Here is a 10364-nt window from a genome sequence, read left to right as displayed (position 1 = left end):
ACCTTTTTACTATGTATATCCCATCACATCATGTTGTATACCTTAAATATATACAACAAAATTTATTTAAAAAATCAAAAAAGAAAGCACAGATATATACTAAACCAAATAAAAAGAAAAGGGGTAAAGGATTTCAAAAGACATATATCCAAAGAAGATAACAAATGGCCCACAAGCACATAAAAAGACTATTATTAGCCATTAGGGAAATGCAAGGAAATACCACTTCACATCCACTAGCATGACTGTAATAAAAAAGACAGACAAAAACAATTAGCATAGAAGTGCAGAAATTGGAGTCTCACACATTGCTGGAAGGAATGTAAAACGGTGCAACTGCTTTGGAAAACAGTTTGACAGCTCTTCAAAATATTCAACACAGAATTACCATATGAACCAGCAATCCCACTCCTAAATATATATGCTGGAGAAATGAAAACGCACATTCACACAAAAACTTGTATATTAATTTTCATAACAACATTATTCATAATAGCCAAAAAGTGGAATCAAATCACATATTCATCAATGCATTTATCCATTGTTGAATGAACAAGTAAAATGTAGTGTATCCTACAAAGGAGTATTATTCAGCAATAAAAAGAATGTAGTACCAATATGTACCACAACATGGGTGAATCTTGAAAACATACTACCCAAAAGAAGCTAGACACAAAAGAGTGCCTATTATATTATTCAAGTTATAAGAAAAGTCCAGAATAGGCAATTCTACAGAGATGAAAGTAGATTAATGGTGGGGGACAATAGTTGTGATGAGAAACGACTGCTAATGGGTATGGAGTTTCTTTTTGAAGGATGAAAACATTTTAAAATCAACTGTGAGGAAGATTGCACACTCCTGTGAATGTGTTCAAAAACATTAAATTCTACACTGTAAGTGGATATAGTATGTAAATATACATCAATAAATCTGTTATTTAAAAAAGGTAATGGTAGCCTACATATGAATGATATTCAGTGATTTAACTATTTTCAAATATCATTTTGAATCTTCTGCTTTAAAATATCTTCACAGAATTTGGAAACTCTTCTCTATGGTTGATTGACTAGTATACATTCCCTTATAAATTTTCTATAATCTTGCCAAAGTTATCCATCAACACTGAAAAGTACATAGTTAAGAAGGTAGATGAAAACTGCAATTCCACTTTTTAGCCACCTGTATAAACAATGTTTAGGGAATATGTTAATTTTTTTAGAGCAAGAAAAATTGGTAGAGGTCTACCAGATGAGAAAATTGCATCTCAAAAATGTTAACTGACTTCTCCAAAATTACACAGCCAAATGATGAGGATATTGTGTATTTGAAAACCACTGTGATAGCCAGCCTCCACAATCATCTCCAGTGATTCTCACCTCTTGGTATTCACATCATTATGTAATCCCCTCCTCCCTTCCCTCCCTCTCCCATCACTTACTCCAGGGAAACTAGCTGAAAGCCATATGACATTCATGAAGACTATGAAGAGGCCTATGTGCCCAGGGACCGAGGTCTGCTATCAACTCCATGAGTAAGCTTGGAAGCATATCCTTCCCTGCTTGAGCTTTCAGATGAGACTGCAGCCCCAGCTAACAACCCCAGCCTGATTAAACCTCATGAGAGACCAAGACCCAGAATCATCCAACTAAGCCACTCCTTAATTCCTGACCCACATAAATAGTGAAATAATAAATATTTTAAGCTATGGGTTTGGGGAAATCTGTTATGCCATTATGGATAACTAGTACATATTTTTGCTCTTTACACTCTAAAACCTGCCTCTATCTCACTACTGTTATATTTACAATTGTTTTCCAGGGCACATGGGTTAAAATTCAAACATTAATCACTCAGTGTGGGTATGACTTTGGTTTACATTTCTTCATTTAAGAAGAAAAAAATTAAATATAATATATTTTTGCCAGTTTTTTTTCTCTTAACTCTAGGAGTTTCTGTTGGTTTGGAAACATCATAAGGGCAGGATATAGCATTTTAACTTAAGATAACTTCTCAGGTAAATTTTTACTGCTTTCGTCACCAAGGCAATTAAATTCAGTCATATCATTTTCCTTCTGGTGGAGGCTCCAAATGTTCATTGAAGCAGAGGGATACTGTAGACACTACTTTCAGCTCTCTGGTTAAACTAACTGTAAATGAACCTACTCATGTTTCTCCATATGCTTTGGTCAGACTTCCCAAGAGTCTTATAATGTTACTAAAAAACAAAGAGGCACACAGGAGGGAAATCATAGAGAACAAAAAATTAGCACATTTTATCCTTTACATTGTAAAAGCAAAACATCCAAGAAGAGAGATATATTCATAGAAAAGTTTATTATTACTGACATTCACTGTTCTCCTGGCCTTTTCTCTCATTTACTAAAGACTCCAGCAACTGGCTTTAAGTATCCTTCTTCCCTTTATTTATGTCATTATTATCAGTGACCTCACTATGAAAATTGAAGCAATCAAAGACATTCTCACTCTCTTCCCACTAAACCCACCAATCAATCTGCATCTGTATCCACAAAGTCCCATCCATACTCCTCTCTACGTATGGCCAATACCTTAATACCCCATGCCTGCTCAACTACTAAAGAATTTTACTTCCAATAGTTTCTACTCTCTCTTTCTTGCATCATCAATTCGTCACTCTGTTTATATTAATTTCAGAAACATATCAATATGCCTTGATGCCACTATTCTAAAAATACCCTTCGTTAACCCCATTTCTCTGATCTTCCTGGGCAAAACCTCCAAAGCAGATGTTTATTTTTGATTTCTCTATTTTGCCATCTTTCATTTTTGCCTTTATTCATTCTAGTTGAGTTTTGGCCCCATTATTATACTGATATTATATTTTATCTGTATTAATTATCATCTTTCGCCATTTACAGTGGAAGCTTCCTTATCTTTATCTTAATCCCACATCCAATCAGGTAGTCATTCCATCCTATGAACATACTCTCCTCCCTTGGTTCCTAGGGCACCACACCATCTCAGTCTTCCTCCTACCTCTCTGGAGACTTCTGCTCAGTCTCCTTTTCTGACTCTTCCTCTTCTGCCTGCTTTCTAAATGTTACTATTTCTCAGGACTCAGTCCAATGCCATCTCTTTCCTCTACTCCAAGTTGCTCATCTACTTCAAACACGTGAAAATCCATATAAATGCCAAAGAATCCCACATTTATGTCTCTTGATTCATATATCCAACAGTTAAGTTGAGGTCTCCAGTTGTCACACGCACATGTTAAACTTAACATATCTACAACAGAACTCTCCATTCCCAAAACATTACTGTCCCTGGCATCCCCATCCACATAGATACTCAAGCCTGAAACTAACTGGGGTGTTATCCTTGATTTCTTGTTCTCCCAAGCCTTCTATCCATAATTCAACCCAATAGCAAGTCCTCTACCTCCAAAATGTGTCTGAATTCACACACTTACCTCTATGTTCAATGCCACCAACCTAGTATAAGCCACCATCATCTTTCATCTGTAATACTTAATAGCTCCCTTTTTCAGTTTTGCCTCCTACTAATCCATTCTTCACACAGTAGCCAGAAAAATCATCTAAAAAGATGACACTTCAGCTTAGTAACAAGATCACAACTCCCTGACTACATCTCCAACCTCACCCAGTGTCATTCCCCCCACTTATAAACTATAATCACATGGACTTTTCCTTTACAAGAGCAAATTAAGGTATTTCCTACCTTGGACCTTCATAATTACCATTGTAAATTGTAAATATTTAACAGCTCTCAGATAATAGGCAGCTTGTAGAGTGGAAAGAACGTAATAGTATATTAGTTATCTGTTGCTGCATTAAAAATTTCCCCAATTTCAATCCGCCTAAAGTAAGCCCCCACCCCTGTCCCATCTACCAGGTTCTTTGCCAGATTAGTTTCTTATTATCCCTCCTATTTGAGATTAAGTATTACCTAATTTCTTAACCAGATTTCGTCTTCTCTCCTTTTTTAAATACATTTTTTATACTTAATTGTAAATTTGTCTAGTGCATCTCTACCGTTACTAGAGATACAAACTCTGAAAGCAAATGACCATGTCTTCTTCATTTTTTATTCTAAATCCAGTGTTTAGAACAATATTCTGAATATATTAAGCTCTTATTACTATTTGTTGAATAATAATGATAATGCCATATGACATGCATAAAATCAAAGAATATTCAGTTTAAGAGCTACAAAATCAAAAGACCTTTATAAGCAAACTGGCCAGTCTTTTGTAAAAGGTACATATATAATCAGTATGCCTTGCATTTAAGAAGCTTATTAAACACTGTGATGCAAAATCTCTCCATCTCCTTCTCCATCAGCTGCATAGTTGTATATGTGTATGTGTGAGATTGTATTTCTTTCTTAAAAGTCCTTGTATTAGGCCATTTTTGTGTTGCTCTAGAGGAACACCTGAAATTAGGTAACTTACAAAGAAAAGAGGTTTAATTGGCTCTGGGTTCTGCAGGCTGTGCAGGAAGCATGGCACTAACATCTGTTTGGCTTCTGGTGCGGTTTCAGGAAGCTTTCAATAATGGTGGAAGGTGACAGGGAGCCAGTATGTCACATGATGAGAGCAGGAGCAAAAGAGAGAGAGAAAGGAAGGGGCCACACTCTTTGAAACGACCAGATATCACGTGAAGTCAGAGTGAGAATTCACTTATCACCAAGGGGATGGTGCTAAGCCATTCATAAGAGATCACTGTCCATGATCCAAACATCTCCAACGTTGGGAATTACATTTAAATATGAGATTTGGAGGAGACAAACATCCAAACAATATCCTTCTCTACTCTTCTCATTCCTGTTTCTAGTATCTTCAGATACAGATTGAACAGGATCTGTCCAAAAAAAAAGAAAAATGCTCTTGATTCCTCTTAGAGTAGTTGACCTTAAAAGGCCACCTATCAGAAGCCTAAAAATGTCAGTATTTCCCCAGATATAGAGGCTTGTCTCATTTCTTTAGCCACTAAACTAAATGATAAATCAAAGACACTCTAAGGGGAAAAAAACTATCAGAAGTCTTACTTGTAAAGCAGAATTGAAGTTGAAAAAGAAAGTAGGAATGAGACACACTATATGGGCATCAGCAGCCACAGGGGAATCCTGCCAAAAAGTCAGAAATAGCTTCTCAAGGGTAACCATTTTCAATCTATTTTATTTCTTTTTATTACTCTTCCCAGGTAACACAAAACTTCAACTGATATGAAACCTTTTAACAAATGCAGCTTGTAACATGGTCTATTTATATTCTTATTTTATTTGATTCAATTATTCTCCTATAATTCTCCTGGTATTAAAAGTCCTTTTGATGGCTGTTCTGTTTTCCATTTCCAAAGTCATTAACCTCCATTCCCTACGCAAGGTAAGGGAAAGCTCTGTGAATGACAGGCTTGTTTACAGGGAGCAGGAAAGGACTTGGCAGCTGTTCCAAAGTGTCAAATGAGATAGCCTGAAGAATACTATAGAAAAGTGTCACCAAATGGGGAAGCGACGTCACACCAACTAGATTGCCTCTTTGTTGTCCACTAATAGATTTCTCTGACGCATAACTGTTGAGAGAGAAAGATTTGCTAGGAAGGAGGAGTACCGGGTAATCTTTTTTATACCTTTCATATGACTTTCATAGTCTTGAAAATCTCAAAACATAGAGATGGGCTTAAAATGCAAATGCAAATAATGAGAAGAAACAACAACAACAAAGACTATATTAACTTGAATTATAACAGTGCCCTTTTGAGAATGAAGAATTTTTTTAAAAAATATCTCAGAGTCACCAAACTTTTGGCCAAAATTGATGCTTTTCATCCATATCAAATATCTGAAAGTATACCTAAAGTGTTTATTTGAACTGTCATTACTTTAGAAGCATATGATCAGGTAGTAATCAGCCAAAGCCCTCTAAAACATTTATTTTTAGTATTCAATTTTCTATTCCCTTGTTATATTTAATCCCTTGGTGGTTCCAATTTGTTCATTTAATAGGCATTTCTTAAATGATTATTCTGCAAGCACAACTGCAGGCACTTAAAATAGAATCAGGTTTGTTTTGTTTTGTTTTGTTTTGTTTTGTTTTGTTTGTGTAGAGTCTCGCCCAGGCTGGAGTGCATCGGCGACATCTCAGCTCACTGCAACCTCCACTTTCTGAGTTCAAGCAATTCTCCTGCCTCAGCCTCCCAAGAAGCTAGGATTACAGGCGTGCACCATCATGCCCCATTAATTTTTCTATTTTCAGTAGGATGGGGTTTCGCATGTTGGCCAGACTGGTCTCCAACTGCTGACCTCAGGTGATCTCCCCGCCTTGGCCTCTCAAAGTGCTGGGATTACAGACCTGAGCCACTGTGCCCAGCCAAAATCTAATCAGTTTCTAAGTTGCACTAACCACATCTAGGAACCATCAAATGCTTGACAGTCTGGTTGGAAAGAAAGAAAAGTGGATGATCCCTGCTATAGCCAGTTGTAAGAACATCCATGAGGCTCTGTTCTCCTGCACTATCTCTGGGCCTAACCCCTTCACCTAAATTCTAATCCTCTTCTTCAGTTAGATTCACCATCTTCACCTCAAAGTCAGGATGCTCAAGACAGATCTTTTCATTCTTCCTAAGCCCAGTCTTGTTCTCATCCCTAGGTTTCTAATTTTCAAAATAATAACCCAAAATTAGCACTTGGTATGTGTAAGGCATTGCGTTATGTGCATTATGTGGGTTATCTGATTTAACCTTCAAAACATTCCTAAGAACCAGGTAATATTATTAGTTCACTTGACAAGTAAGGAAACTGAGACTTAGAAAGGTTAAGTAACATGTTCAAATAACTAGGAAGTGGTTAACTTGCAGGCAGGTTTTGAAAAATCAGGCACTAGAGCTTCACTGTCCAATAGCCATATACAGCCAATGAGCATTTAAAATATAGCTAATGCAACTGGGAAACAACATTTTTAAATTTCATTAAATTAATTTAAATTTAATTTTAAAAACCAATAGTTAATTTGGTTGAGTATGTGAATATACTTTTCAACCATAAATTTATGAAATTTATGAAATCTAAATGCAGATCAAGTATTTCTGATGAAAATTTAGCTTCCAAACTAACATATGCTATAAGTGTGAAATTAGACTTTGAAGACTTGGTATTAAAAACAAGACTGTAAAATATCTCATTGGTAATTTTTTATATTGACTACATATGGAAATATTTTAGATATATTGGATTCAATAAAAACATATTAGTACGATATCATCTTATTTCTTTTGCATAATAAAATTTAAAAGTACAGATATGGCTCACATTATATTTCTTTTTTACTGCATAGAAACTACCTTTTTTTAATAATTTCAACTTTTGTTTTAGATTCAAGGAGTACATGTGCAGGCTGGTTACGTGGGTATATTGCATGATGCTGAGGTTTGGGGTATGACTGAACCTATCACCCAGGTACTGAGCATAGTACCCCACAGTTTTTCAGCCCTCTCCCCACTTCCTCCTTCCTCCCTCTAGTAGTCCCCAGTGACTACTGTTCTCATCTTTATGTCATATGTACCCAAAGTTTAACTTCCACTTAAAAGTGAGAACATGCAGTATTTGGTTTTCTGTTCCTGCATTAATTTGCTTAAGATGAAGACCTCCAACTGCATCCATGTTGCTGCAAAGAACGTGATTTCATTATTTTTGTGACTGCATAGTATTCCGTGGTATATATGTACCACATTTTCTTTACCCAATCCACTGCTGATGGGCACCTAGATTGATTCCATGGCTTTGCTATTGTTAATGGTGTTGTGGTGAACACAAGTGCATGTGTCTTTTTCTGTAAAATGATTTCTTTTCCTTAGGGTATATACCCAGTAATGGGATTGCTAAGTCAAATGGTAGTTCTGTTTTAAGTTCATTGAGACATCTCCAAACCGCTTTCCACAGTGGCTGAACTAATTTACATTTCCACTGTTTATAAGCATACTCTTTTCTCCACAGCCTTGCCAGCATCTGTTATTTTTTGTCTTTTTAATAACTGGCACAAGTAATAGTTCTGTTGGGCTCCACTGGACTAGAGCCTATCCTCTTATCTTTCACTATTCCAACTCTCAGGAAGCTTTCAATTCAGTGCTCATGTAGTAACAAGGACCTATTATTCAAACTGGCTAAATTCAGGCTCCCTTCTTTTCCTTCTCACACCCCACTATCTGGCAGGTATCTTGAAATGTCTTACCCTCTTCACTCTTTAGCCTTCTCTCAATGATTTATTAGCTCAAGTCCCACCAATACAGTATGACTTTTCTTGATATCTGTTCCAAAATACATTTTCACTCTCATACTGCAACATCAAAATGTGGAAATTGTCAAACTGGACAATACAATGTAGTATTCTGCTGTACCAAATTGTTCCAAGTGACATGATGTGGTTGTGTGTGTGTGCACATCTGTGTATGTGTGCGTATACACACATGCATGTGCACATTCATATATTCATGTTTATATTCCAGCTTTCTTCTATCTCCTTGTAGCTTTGTCATTCCTAAGTTCTCAAATCATTACAAATTCATTTACAACTGCCCCCATTTATTAAGCTCCACACATCTTTCAAAACTACATCCTTCATTTGCTTAAATGCAGGAGCGAGTTTTAATGACACACTGTTCCTTCACAGTTTGATGAAGATCACGTATTACCTTATACAGTGCTTAATTTATAAATTTTAGTCATGTCTGTCTTTAGCCTTAACCTCCTAGATTGAAGTTTCCCAACTGTCCTTTATATAACAGCTATTATTACCAAAAGTCAGACACACATCTTTGGTCATTGATCTACTATATCTCTCTTGATATGCATTAGAATTGACTATACTCTTCCAGATTTCAGGTGAAAATACTATGATAAGGTTATAGAATATATTGTTTAGATTTTCATTTCCTTGATAAAAATACCAAGTATTTTCTGTTTTAGCCTTAGGTTGATCTGATGTCATCAGAAAACGTTTTATAACAATTTTTTGTCTTTAGGTTGTAACCACAAATTTTTGTTTTCATACAGAGAAGGTATGTAACTATTTCATAATTCTATTTTGGTATTCAAATTCATTTGCCACTCTTCTACATATTAACTGTCAGTACTTATTTCTGTCTTTCCATGTTTTCTTGGTAAACATGATAATAAATCTAAAATATATCCGTATAAAATAATAATATCTAATTTGTGGTGTTTAAAATATGATAGACTTAAAAATATTGGGCAAAAATTAGATAGACAATGCAAACATATGATTAGAATTCAAGTGTTCTAAGGTCTTTCCAAAATTCAGAAAGAGGTTAAGATATTTATTAACTTTAGGCTTTAGGTATATTCCATAATAATTTCAAATGTAATCACAAAAAGAATGGAAGTAGCGTGTTTGACTTCCAAACCAGATGTTGGCGGGGCAGGGGGTGAAATTTTTTTTTGACTGTAATAAATTCAGAAGATAGAAAATCAGAATGGAAGAAAAAGGTGATATAGGAAAAGCAGTACACAGAGAAAATACTAAGTAGTAGAAGTAAATCCAAAGTATTAGAAATAACAATAAAGGTAAATGGACTAAACATGCCAGGAAAGAGATAAACATTTCAAATTAGAGAATTGTTTTAAAATCCAGGTCTATGCTACTTATAAAAGACAAGTAAACAAAAAGACAAGTTTAAAATATAAGGAACAGAAAAAGTTAGACAGTTAAAGCATAGAAAAACTACTCAGGCAAAACTAACCAAATGAAAGCCTGTATAATTAATATTGGAAAGAAGGAATCATGGCTTGTCGAAGGTGCTGGATTAATATCAGAAAGAAAAAAGAAGACTTTAATAGTTCTCAGACCTGTTTACACATTATAATAATTTTGGAAAATGTTTTTAAGTTACCAATGTCTTACCCCCACCAATTAACTTCCAAAAGTGAGGCCTGTGCCTGGATGTTTCTAAAAGTTCCCTAGGTACTTATGATACAGGATGAGGATTAATAACTTCCACATTAAGGCAAAAAGAATTTTTAGGAACAAAAATATTCATCATATACTAATTTGTTAAATATATTAAATATGTTAAAAAGAAAACTACAGAACTATTAGACTAAGACATGGGTAAATTCCTCTATTACCAGGGAGAGAGAGGAATGTTTCAAACTATCATTCAACATCCAGAAGCAATAAAATAAAATGAGATTGTATTAAAAAGACAGGGTTTCTGCCCATGAAGGATTAGCTGCCATAGGAATTGCCACTTCACCATAACCAAGAAAACCAGATAAAGTATATAAAACAAAGGTTTCAGACTCTGGGCAACAGAATGTGATCCCTGAGAAAAGGGAAACAAAAGCACTTAAA

The sequence above is a fragment of the Theropithecus gelada genome, chromosome 4 (genome assembly GCF_003255815.1).
Source record: "Theropithecus gelada isolate Dixy chromosome 4, Tgel_1.0, whole genome shotgun sequence".
Lineage (NCBI taxonomy): Eukaryota > Metazoa > Chordata > Mammalia > Primates > Cercopithecidae > Theropithecus > Theropithecus gelada.
This window is presented reverse-complemented; position numbering follows the sequence as displayed.